At 35.3% G+C, this 12,350-nt stretch overlaps 1 non-coding gene across 1 annotated transcript; it reads left to right on the forward strand.

Moving 5' to 3' along the window:
* Positions 1-451: 451 nt before the first annotated feature.
* On the forward strand, positions 452-533 carry TRNAS-AGA (transfer RNA serine (anticodon AGA)). The gene has a single exon. It is a non-coding gene; the product is annotated as a tRNA-Ser (tRNA).
* The last annotated feature ends 11,817 nt before the right edge of the window (positions 534-12,350 follow it).

Genomic DNA, 12,350 nt, shown 5'->3' on the forward strand with positions numbered 1-12,350 from the left:
AAATTTGTCATTGTAAATTTAACTCATATAATATATTTTTGTGTTTTTAATATTATTTGCAGCTGTTATTATTTTTATATATGGATCCTTGATTCTACAAAAATATCAAATCGGGTATTTACGTGATAAAAGATATCGCTTAATATCATATGGTTTTATTATCAATATATCCACACACACTAAGCAACATATTAAGTCTCAAGAATGTTAGTCAATTCTGAGTGTTTAACACTTTTAAGTCTAGAAATCAAAGCTTAGTGTGTGTGATTTAAGCCAACCGTCAATGATATGGATCAAAGTTAACATTGACAGATTTGTTCAAAGTTAAACTGTATTATTTTTTAATAAATTGGTGTATCTGATTTATCATACTTTAAATTTTGTAATAAGAGTAAGGGCTTAATTACAATTAGAAATTTGTTCAATGAAATATAAAAACTTAGTCATTACGGTGGACGTGCCGGAGTGGTTATCGGGCATGACTAGAAATCATGTGGGCTCTGCCCGCGCAGGTTCGAATCCTGCCGTCCACGATTGTCAATTTGTAATAGCTTATTTAACCGTGTACCATTTTTAAGTTTTTCGCATGTTGTCGTTTCGCTCCTCACTAACAGGCTTGGAATAAAAGGATGTGTTGTCGAAAGCTAATTGCTCTTACCAAATTTTGTTTATTCATAGACGTTTCTTAAACTGTATTTTTTTAGTAAACTAGTAGTATTTGATTTCTAATGCTGTAAATTTTGTGTTAAATTCTAAGAAAAAATTGTTATTAGAAGGTTGACGTTCTCAGTTTCAAAAATAATATACTTTTCCAACCTGCCAACTCGCTGGATCTCTAAAGAAAAGAATTAAGAAGTTTTTACAACAAAGAAATGGAGATCAACTCTAGTGCATGAAGAAGGAAATGAAAATATAAACGTTCGTCTTTTCAGGGGCAGCAGTTGGTACCAAACAAACAGTTATTTGTTTCTATATTCAAAATCAACCGAGACCAAGATCCGTCATTAATCTATAAAATAACTTCATCTGGTAAATTTTTTGACAGATTAACTTCCATCTACCCTAAGGGATTGACCAGGAGCATTGCCAATTGTCTTATAGGCCGAAGTATACCAGAACTGTAAGGGTAGATTAGGCAATCTCACCCAAACAGACCATTTGCGAAGTTAGTACCGGTGTTTTATTAAACTAGTAGAAACCACAATAAAAGATTGTCTACAGCCGTGCACGGAGGCTTCAACGTTAAATTAGACGTGTGGCTGTGAATACCGTTAGACAAGTCAGGTGGGGTCACTAGGTATACAGCGTACACAAAATGGTACTGTATGTCATGCTTTCGTCAGGTTGAAGTTATTATTCTGGCTTCAAAACAGATTTTTCGTACATCATATTTACGCAATCTGTACTGTTTTGGAACCAGAATAGATGCATCCCCTTCTCCATGCCCCCCATGCCATGTGTATTGTTTGTCACACACATCACATCAGTACCTGAAGTGGTTCAGCCTCTCTCTCCCCTTAGAATTTTTTTTTCCAAATCATTTTCATATCTTTTACAATAAAATTATTGATTTACCAAAAAAAAAAATTACTTTAATTTATTAAATTAAAAAATTTAAATAAAAATTTTATTATTTTTTGAAATAATTAAATTATTTTAACTTGTCATAAATTTATTTTAACGTATCATAACTTATTATCTTATTATGGTTAGGGTTAGGAGGTTATGGTTAGGATTTACATCATGGCTACAGTAAGGATTTGCAACAAGGAGTTAAAGTTAGGATTATTGTTAGACTCTCAACTTGGGATTATGGTTAGGAATATGGTTATGGCTAGGATTAGGATTTACATTATGGTTGAGGTTAGGCTTAGATGATTAGGGTTAGGGTTAGTTTTAGTTTTATCATTCTTTATAATTCATTGGTGTATATATAGCCATTAAATTCATGTTTTATGTTGGGTTTCTAATTTAAATTTTTCAATAGTCATAAAATCAACTAAATTGAATTTCAAATTATAAAATTGACTAAATTGAATTTCAAATTTAAATAATTAATACTTTTGATCAAATATATTGATTTTTAAAATTTAATTAATTCATATTTATGATCAAATGCATTGGAATTTTTTTTTTATTACTAAATATTATTAGGTAACACATTTTAAAGTTATGCAAAATAGAATGAATTTATTTATTTTTAATTGATAGTTTAAATGATTTATTTTTAATTATTTTTCATATATAGAATTTATATTTATTATTATTATATATAATTTTTACATGTAATATTGATTAAAACATTAAATATATTATATGTTTACTATTTATATATAATTGTTATTTAAATATATATATATATATATGACTTAATAAAAACATATAATTAAGTTATATTTTATTATTATACATTATATCACATTTCACTGCCCTTCAGAAGAGGAGAATGGGTGTTATTTATTATTGCAAATGATTAAGCTAATACCTACTTGATAAGGTCATTATTTAAAGCTCATCAAAATAAAAATAAAAATTTTCTTTGCAAATAGCAAGCAACAATTAATAATTAATAATCTCTGCTCTTACTCTATCTCAGCATCTATGTGTTTTATCTCTCTTCCTCTCCCTCTTAAATTTTGTCTCTATCTTCCTCTCTCCTTTCTGTCTCTAAACATGTCGGTCCCTTCTCTCTTGCTCTCCCTTCCTAAACGCCATTTATATCTATATCTATATCTATTTGCCTCTTCATGTTTCTTCTTCCTCCTTTATTACTTTCTACTCTCAACTAACCACAATAATATTGAAAATCTAAAAGTCCATATTGTTGAAGAAAAAGTTGCTACAATTTTCCTCCATTCGCAGTCCCTTCTTAAAAAAAAAAGCTTCTGGTGATCCATAATATAAGAAAATATGCCACTGCAACTTGTATCTGAAAGCTAGAACAATATGTCGCCTGTTGAAGAGCAACCCATCAAAGTAACTACGCGGATCTACGATTAGTTGTATGCAAATTATTCTTTCTGGAGGCTTATGACAATGTAGCGATAATAAAATGATCCGTCTCTAATACTTCGCTCAACGTGCATCCGCCAATACTGCATGTGCAGGACGGTTCCCTGCCATGTGCAGGACGGTCCCCTGCCATGTGCTGAGTTCAGTAAACGATAAAATATTTGTTTACTTATTGAATCGGATCGACCAGGGATAGTATTTAGAAATCGGAACGCAGGAGAGACTGAGCAATCTATGTATAGATGCAAATGCCCATTAGAAAATCCAATCAAGGTTCTTACTTCATCATCATCTAGTTTAGCCTGTGTCTCTCTGAATCGGGTACATTCTCATTCTCTTATCTTAATAAGACATTAAGTCTGTACAGTCTAGGTTCCATTATTAATGATGAGTATTATTTCAATATCAGTGCCTAATTCTTGTGATATGATGCAGAAATTCATAATGGTGACCCCTATGACGGAACTAATTTGGTTTCAGTGATATCAATTCTGCGTGTATCGACTCGATTTGTTTATGAACAATACGTTGGTTAGCAGTCGGCTAATGCTACTTGTTATGGAGGCAGTGATACTTGTCGCACAATGAGCATGTTTTTTCATTATTACCATCTATATATGCTGACGATTCAATCTTTATTAGAATTCATGGACTGATGATTCCAATATAAGTCAACTGTTCATGGAGGTAACTATCGATCTGATTAGGAGGTAAATATAGTCATAAGACAATTGTAGCCATGTTATAATAAGTACATTGTACACAGAGCAGATTTTGTGGGAATGGATTTGTCAGTTCGACTGTATTGTTTTCATTAAGTTCAAGTTTTGAGACTTGAAATTTTTCAGCAATTAAAGAAGCCCATGCGTCTGCTCTACTTTTGTATTGTTGTTTATATAGTCATTTTCCTAATAAAGCTGCTAGTTAATGGCCTTAATGACAAAGCTTTCCTATTGTTAGCGTCTGTTTACCATAATACCCCTCCTATTATCAGAGAAACGTAAATAAGAATTGCCGAGTTAACATTCCATTCAAGACAACGAGATGAAGGATATTGGTCAAAAAAGACAAAAATACAGATATGATCGTATAGCTGTTGCCTGTCTGGATGTTTTGTGGCATATTTAATAAATAAAAAGTGGCAATATAGGCATCTTGGAGATCAAAGAGGAAAAGCAGAGATCTTTTTTAAAGTTCAGTATGGTCTGTAGCCAGGGGACAACGCCTTCTTTGTTTATACAGAGGTGAAACTACTGGGCTTTTACTATTTCCAAGATTGAGAGGAATCCTCTGTTTATAGGAATCCCTGAATTCACCCTGAATTCTATTGTTTATATCCATCCGTGCTGTATGTTATAGAGCATATTCGGACCACCGTTGATCAGAAATAAGACAGAGTATTCAATTAAATGAAATATTTTAATCTTTGATCACTTTTTGTTTTCATATAAATGTAACAACCTTTCAATATTGGATTGTTTCTTTGATTTCTGATGAGGACATAAATGTAGTGGCTTTTCAGCTTCTTTGAAAGCTTATAAATAAACTCAATTTGAATCCGATAGACAGAGTAATAGGCATACAACTCTTAGGACGAGTTTGTCAAGCTGTGATATACATCTCATTTGTCGAGTTAGCCAATTCAGCGCTCATGAAGTCCACAGACATACAGCTCCTTCATGAATTTGTCTAACTTCAATGGACTCAAGCATACATCTCCACTACGAGTTTGCCCAAATTGGATAGATTCAGGGGCTTACCGCTCTTTCACGAGTTTGTCCAAAATTGAATAGATTTTACATATATATTGAATGAAATGAAGCTTTTGCATGATGTAATTTGTGTTTACAATACCACCAATTCTTCTTTGGGTATTCTCTCTTGAATTAGCAAATAAACCAGATTAGTGGTATCAAAGCCTCCTCGATCCTTTAGATGCATCTACAAACAAGTTTTTCGCTTCATAGATTTTGTTGGTAAGACATGGGTGTTCTTCCTCTGCTCCACATAGTCATTTCCCTTACTTCATGTTGTTCTCACCACCAATCACCTTCCTTTTGAGTTACTCACTCACCATATCACTCTAGACCATGGCAGATTCAATGGGCACATAGAAAAATGAGATGGATGAGAGTAAAGATGCAACCGCTCACAAACTATGCAAACCTCACCACCAGATTGTTTTTAGCTACCCTTTTTTGGAAGCTTTCCATTTAATGTGGGTTCAAATCTCTTGTAGCAACGCTGGTCATAATTGCTCCACAATCTAATCAATGATGTATTGTTTGTGAAAGTTGAAGTGCAAGCACCACAACAAAGGAAAGGAAGAGTCGATTGAAGGTGTAAGAGGGCCTTTACTGTATGTCTAGACAAAATTTCAAAAAAGCAGTAGAAGTGTTTAAATTCTATTTCAACATTCACAACTGACACTAGTTTGATAAAAATTGCTTGTAGCGGTCCAAAACCCACATTGCTCAACTTCTCAAAAGCCTTAGAGTCCTTGATGAAGCCCTTTCCATCAAAATCACTACAATCAAAAAGATTGAAGGGGAGGCTTATGTTAGTAGTCTCATAGGTTATTTCTCGATGCATAAAGAAGAGCATAGTTGATGTGGTGGCTGAAGACGAGTCTCTAGAGACGTCTTAGCAGTGTGTCATTGGACTTTCGACATTTACAAGATTATGATTATTCTCTTGAGAGTCTCACTAGCAGTTTCAAGTGGTGTGGTAAATTTTGATTTGGAAGATGATCGGACAATGGGGCCCATTGTCTTTTAAGAGGGGACAAATGATCAGAAATAAGGCAGAGTATTCAATTAAATGAAATATTTTAATCTTTAATCAATTTTTGTCCTCATATAAATGTAATAACCTTTCAATATTGGATTGTCTCTTTGACTTTTGATGAGGACATAATGGTAGTGGTTGCTCAACTTCTTTGAAAGCTTATAAATAAGCTCAATTTGAATCTAATAGACAGAGTTACATGCATACAACTCTTAGGACAAGTTTGTCAAATTGTGATATACATTTCATCTGTCAAGTTAGCCAATTTAGCGCTCCTGAAGTCCACTATAGGGCCATTATCACTAAGGTTTTATTTCATCCATGGAGGGTCTAGTAGGTGGCTGTGTTCCTAACTCGAAACTATAGGGTGACCCATTCTCATGTTGGCATTGCATGAAGATTGCACTAAAGAAGTATAGTATTGTCATTGATGTCAATAGCAACTGGTAATTAAGAAGTGAAGATCAACCGGTAACCCTATCTAGTTGAGAAGCAGAACCCTAACCGATGAAGCTTGAAAATTGGTTGTAATGATCTATGATTGAATGGTGATCAATGATGAAAATGCCACGTAAGCATGATGCACGTGATGAGTTTCAAATGGTTTTGGAACATAAAGATAACCATTTATCTTGGGAATGATCAAATGCATAGTATGAAGTGAAAAATATGTGATGAGTTATATGATTCAAAGTGCAATGATCCAGGAGTGGTTGTAGATGTCTAGAAGAATGTAAAATTGATTGCATGTAATCTAATGGTCAAGATTGAGCTGATTTGTTTGTAATCTCTATGGGATTTCTTGGGTTTGTGTTGTGTTACCAACCTAATGTATTTGTTTATAAGCTCGATGAATTGATTGAATGAGTGGTTGTTAAATTTGGTTAAGTGTGAAAGTGATTGTTGCCAAACTAGGAGGTGTGTCTGTAGAATGATGTGAAGGTAGATAGGAGTGGTAAAGGATCTAATTTAGCAAGGAAGTGTTATTTCCAGATCAGTCAAGAACTTGTTGTTCTCTAACCATTACAATAGTTTGAAATCCCCTAAAAGGGTAAGCTTTAACGGGCTTGTTGTTGAAATCCTCTAATCAAGTGATCCATTAGCTTGGCTTTAATATTCTCCACTGAGGTTACCTATAATAATTACCTTTAACAGGGTATTTGTAGTCAATCCCTTAACTAGGTGGTCCTTAACCGAATCTATTCCTAACATAACATACTTGTATAAGCTTCTAACAAGGCTTGGCTCCTAACAGGGAGAACTTCATAAGAGTTCAAAATACTTGTGGGTATTCATTCCTACTATGGTTTTTCCCATTTGGGTTTCCATGTGAAAAATCATTGTGTCAAGTGGTGAATGATTTTGTGGATGTGTTTTGGTATGAGTAATATGAATGATTGGTAAATCTACATAGATATATTTGAATGATTGGAAATGATCTGAAATATGTTATTATTAGTATTAGTGAAGTTGTTTAAGATTTTAGTCAAATGATATTTAAGTTTCAAATCAGTTGCATTATATCACTGAAGTATTAGGTCAATCGATAAGTTTTAATAGTGCAGTTGCAAATTTGTTTAAGTGACTAAACTGGTAAAATTTGTGAGTTGATTCTTAGTTGAGAATGAGATAGGAGAGAAGTTATTTTATTATTCAACAACTAATTCACCCCCTCCCTCTAAGTATTTGATCGGATCTTTATAGTTTCATCATATTATCAATTAGTATCAGAGAATTCTAGGTCCTCTTGAGTATAAGCCTAATAGCTTGAGGAAAATATCCAAGAGAAAATGATGAAGAGAGACAGTCTGAAGTTCAATAGAGAACTATAGAATCTGGAGTGATAGGATGAAGATTTACATCAAGAGCTTGGGAAGTCAGTACTAGGATTAGGTTCTTACTAAGTATAACTGGCCGAGTGGAATTCTAACAGATGATCAGAAGGAGCAATAGGAGAAAAATCAAGTATTGGAAGCCATCATCAGTACCTTGTCAGATTTAGAATATGTTGATGTTCATGGATGGGAGACTGCATATGAAGTTAGAAAGAAACTGGAAGAAATCTATGGCGGTGATGAGCATGTAAAGATAGCCAAGGAAGAGAGTCTTTGAGGTAAATTTGATGATATGAGAATGAATGAAGGTGAAAAAATTTGATAGTATGGTCAAAAAATCAAGGAGATAGTCGGATAAATCAAAAGTGTTGGAAGTATAGTGGAGGATGCCACTGTGGTTATCAGGTATTGAGAACCCTTCTACCATTCTATGCTATCAAAATTGCAGCCATTCAAAACTCAAATCTATTGACAAGACAAAGGTAACTCTTGATGAGCTATCATTAGTAAATTGACTGCATTTGAATTAAATGATTTTGATGAAAGTGTTTGGAGGTCAGAATCTGCATTTAAAGCCTCAGTCTCAACCCCACCAGTAAGGAAAAGAAGAGAAGTAAGTTACAGTCATGAATCTAGATGGACAACAAAGAGGTAGATGATGATGATAGCTTGATGGAACTAGAAGCATTGCTGGCCAAGCGGTTACCCAAAGGTACCAGTAAGTATAGAGGTAAATTACCACTGAAATGTTTTGCATGTAACCAGATACAACATATTATTGCTAACTATCTTAATGGAGATAATGAGGAAAAACAAGAGAAATATAAGAAGTTTAAAGGAAAAGGAAAAAAAATTATTTCATTGCAGTGGATGAAGGTATTATAGATAAAGAATCCGAGGAAGATACAAATAGGGACATTGTCTTTGTTGCTATCAAATAAGACATATTAGATTAGAAGGCATTGGTCTCTCACTTGGATAATTCAGATGACTGGATTATTGATAGTGGTTGTTCATACCACATGACTGGTGACTGGAGCAAGTTCGTAACATTGAATGAATTTAATGGAGGTGTTGTCAGATTTGAGAATAACTCTCCTTGCATGGTAAAAGGTAAAGGATCCATTTCATTGAATGGTAAGAGTAGTGCAGATGATATCTATGGGTTGAAGGTCTGAAACACAATATTTTGAGTGTTTTTGAATAGGATAAACAAGTTTTAAGGGGACCAAAAACCCCATACAATAGGTTTGAAGGGACTTGAAACCTTCGGATAACACAGGGATCCAGACCCAACAACAGGATGATGTAAGAAAATAGATCAAAGACACCCAGCATCCAACACTAAACATAAGCCAACAAGATTACCAAGTTGACAGATCCAACAGATCTAAAACACCTAGTAGATCATGAAGATAGAGAGCAAGGGTTTGTTTTTCACCCTCAACCAACAAGCAGGGTTTTCCCAAGCACCCTTAACATGAAGAAAAATCTTCAGCAGATCATCAGTAAAACCATATCCTAACCAAAACCAAAGGCTGGCTAGACTGGGCCCTTGAAATTTACCAACATCTATACTAGCCTTGAAGAAAAAACAATAAGTGGGGTTTTTCCAAGCTCGCTCAACGTTAAAAGTGGGTTTTATAGGGCTCCCACAACTAGTAGAAACATGGGGATTTTGGAAGGCTTCCTTAACCTCATCCCTGGGTTTTGAAAAGGCTCCCAAAACCACAAAAAAGGGTTTTGAAGTGGCTCCCTTAACCACAGTAAACTAAAATAGAGACCAAAGCATAACAACCTCCAAGCTAGCAAGCATCGCCAAAAGCCCCACCTCAATAGGGAAATACAGAAAAAAGCTTGAAAGAAAGGATTTAGCAATCAGAAAACAAACCTCCAAGACCACTAGCAACAGACCCCAAAGGCATCCAAATAACCCAAAAACAGACTACCAGTAACTAGGGTAATCCACAGACTTCACCTTACTCCCACCAATAGACATCACAGCCACGAAATCCACCTCAATAGAACAACGGTTGTTACCAAACCTGACCATCTTAACCTCAATAAAAGATGTGGCCACCTTAATAGGACTGGAAGGAAACAACCCAGCAGAGTGAGAAATGAGAGACAAAAGTTGGACCAAGGCGGCAGATAGGGAAATACCCACAATAGGGCAAAAAACCCCCTTCAAACAAGTCAGGTCCAAAGCCCAAGGAATAAGACAACCCAAAGAGAAGACCTAAGATAAACCACCATGTTACCAAATAAAAGGAACCACCACTGCACCCCAAGGGAAAGAAACAGAGGCATCAACAATAGCCTCAACCCCAATGATCAGAGCATAGATAGGCACAACACCCATCATGGAAAGCATGGAAACCTTCTCGCACTACGAAAGGATGCCAAAACCCACCTCGCACTCCCACCAGCCCCAATGCTAGGAGGAAAGAAAGCAAGTGTCAGTAGACAAAAGACTCTGTCGACAGCGAAACAAAGGACTAGGAGCCTACAGAACAAAAAATGAGCTACAAGGGCTAGACTCCCTCCAAAAACCTTCCACGCAGGAAGAAGTCTCTACAACCCAACCACAAGGAGCTCCATCTGGAGAAACAAGGGACGCAACACTCCAAAATCCAAGATAAAAAATGAGAACCCAAACCCTTAATAGAGAATCTGTCACATCTCCTCCATTGCAGGTAACGCCATCTAGGACCACAACAATGCAACACTCTGAAGGGCGATGAAGAAGGAAACTAACCCACAAGGGGAAGAGATCTTCCTCCCCATCACCATCATTATCTGCAGAATCCTATGCCTCCTCAGCCGAAACCCTCACTCCAATCCCACTCTTGCTCATGCACAACATTTTTTGGTTTTATACAATCTTTTGAGTGTTGCTCAACTCAATGACAAAGGTTACCCATGAGAATTCAAGAATGGTATTTGCAAGATCTTTCAAAGCAAAGGTGAATTGATTCCAACTGGCAAACAAACCAAAGGTAACTTATTTCAATTAAAATCTAAAGTCAATAGTTGTTTGATTGCAAAAGTAGAAGATAGTTGGATTTGGCATCAAAGGTTTTGTCATGTGAATTTAAATAACATTGTAAGAGTCAATAAGTCAAAATCAGGAAGAGGAGTGCCATAGTTGGACAAACCGGTGAATGCTTTGTGCAAGGAATGCCAATTAGGGAAAATGACAACCTCAACCTTCAAGAGAAAATTTTTCTCAGTTGAACATTTGCTAGATTTGGTTCATACTGACCTATGTGGACCAATGAGGACTAGGAGTATTCAAGGTGATCGGTACTTAATGATATTTATCGATGACTTCTCAATAATGATGTGGGTCACATTCTTGAAAGACAAGACATAAGAATTCAACAAATTAAAGACAATCAGAGCCTTGATTGAAAATGAAAGTGAAAGGAAGCTGAAATGTTTAAGGACTCATCAAGGTGGTGAATTTACTTCAAAGAAATTCACTATATATTGTGAAAATAATGGGATCAAGAGGCAGCTATCTCTACTAAGGACACCACAGTAGAATTGTATTGCAAAAAGAAACAATTAGTCAATGGTTGAAGCTACTGGGACTATGTTAATTCAAGGAGGTGTAGCTAAGATATTTTGGAGAGAAGCTATCAGCATAGTTGTTTATACAATGAACCAGATACTGATCAAAAGAGGTAAAGACAAAACACCCTATGACTACTGGTATGGTAGATCATCGAATGTCATTTACTTCAAAGGTTTTGGTAGTAGAATTTTTATTTAAATAGGTGATTATATTGGAAATTTTGATGCCAAAAGTGATGAAGGCATATTTCTTGGTTACTCTACCAAGAGAAAAGCTTACAAGTGCTACAACAACTGGACTAAGAAGATCATTGAAAGTGTCAATGTCCAAGTAGATAAATTTCCTGAAAAATCTGAAGAAACCACCAAGGAGAAGGAAGAAGAAGAACCAAACACACTATTTTTGGAATTGAAACCGATAAAGCTAGAAGTTGGAGAACTGAACATAGAAGCCCTAGTTCAACTGGAATAGGAAGGTCCAACAAAAGATGAAGAACGTGAAGAAGAAGAGGAACCTGAAAACCAAGATCAAGCTATTCCAAGGCATGTTAGACTTAATCACAGTCCCAATCATATTATTGGAGACAAGAATGCAAGTGTGTTAACTAGAAGAATGCTAAGATAAAACTCTTGTATGATCTCCACCATTGACCCTAGAATAGAAAAAGAAGCCTTTGCAGATGAAGACTGGATCAAGGCAATAGAAGAAGAACTTGATCAAATAGAGAAGAATAATACATGGTCATTGGTAGCCAAACTAGAAAACAAGAATGGAATAGTCACAAAGTGGGTATTCAAAAACAAATTGAATTAAAATGGAGCAGTGGTCAAGAATAACGCTAGACTGATATGTAAAGGATATGCACAAGAGGAATGTGAATATTATGGTGAGACATTTCCACCAGTAGCAAGATTTGAAGGAGTAAGGAATCTACTTGCATTTGCAGCATACAGAGGATTTAAGGTATATTAGATGGATGTGAAATCAACATTCCTAAAAAGAATATTGGAAGAAGAAGTCTACATAGAACAACCAGATGGTCATGCATTAATTGAAGAAAAGGATATGGTGTGCAATCTACACAAGGCACTATATGGATTGAAACAAACACTAAGAGCATGGTATGAAAGATTGCA

The sequence above is a fragment of the Cryptomeria japonica genome, chromosome 10 (assembly GCF_030272615.1).
Source record: "Cryptomeria japonica chromosome 10, Sugi_1.0, whole genome shotgun sequence".
Lineage (NCBI taxonomy): Eukaryota > Viridiplantae > Streptophyta > Pinopsida > Cupressales > Cupressaceae > Cryptomeria > Cryptomeria japonica.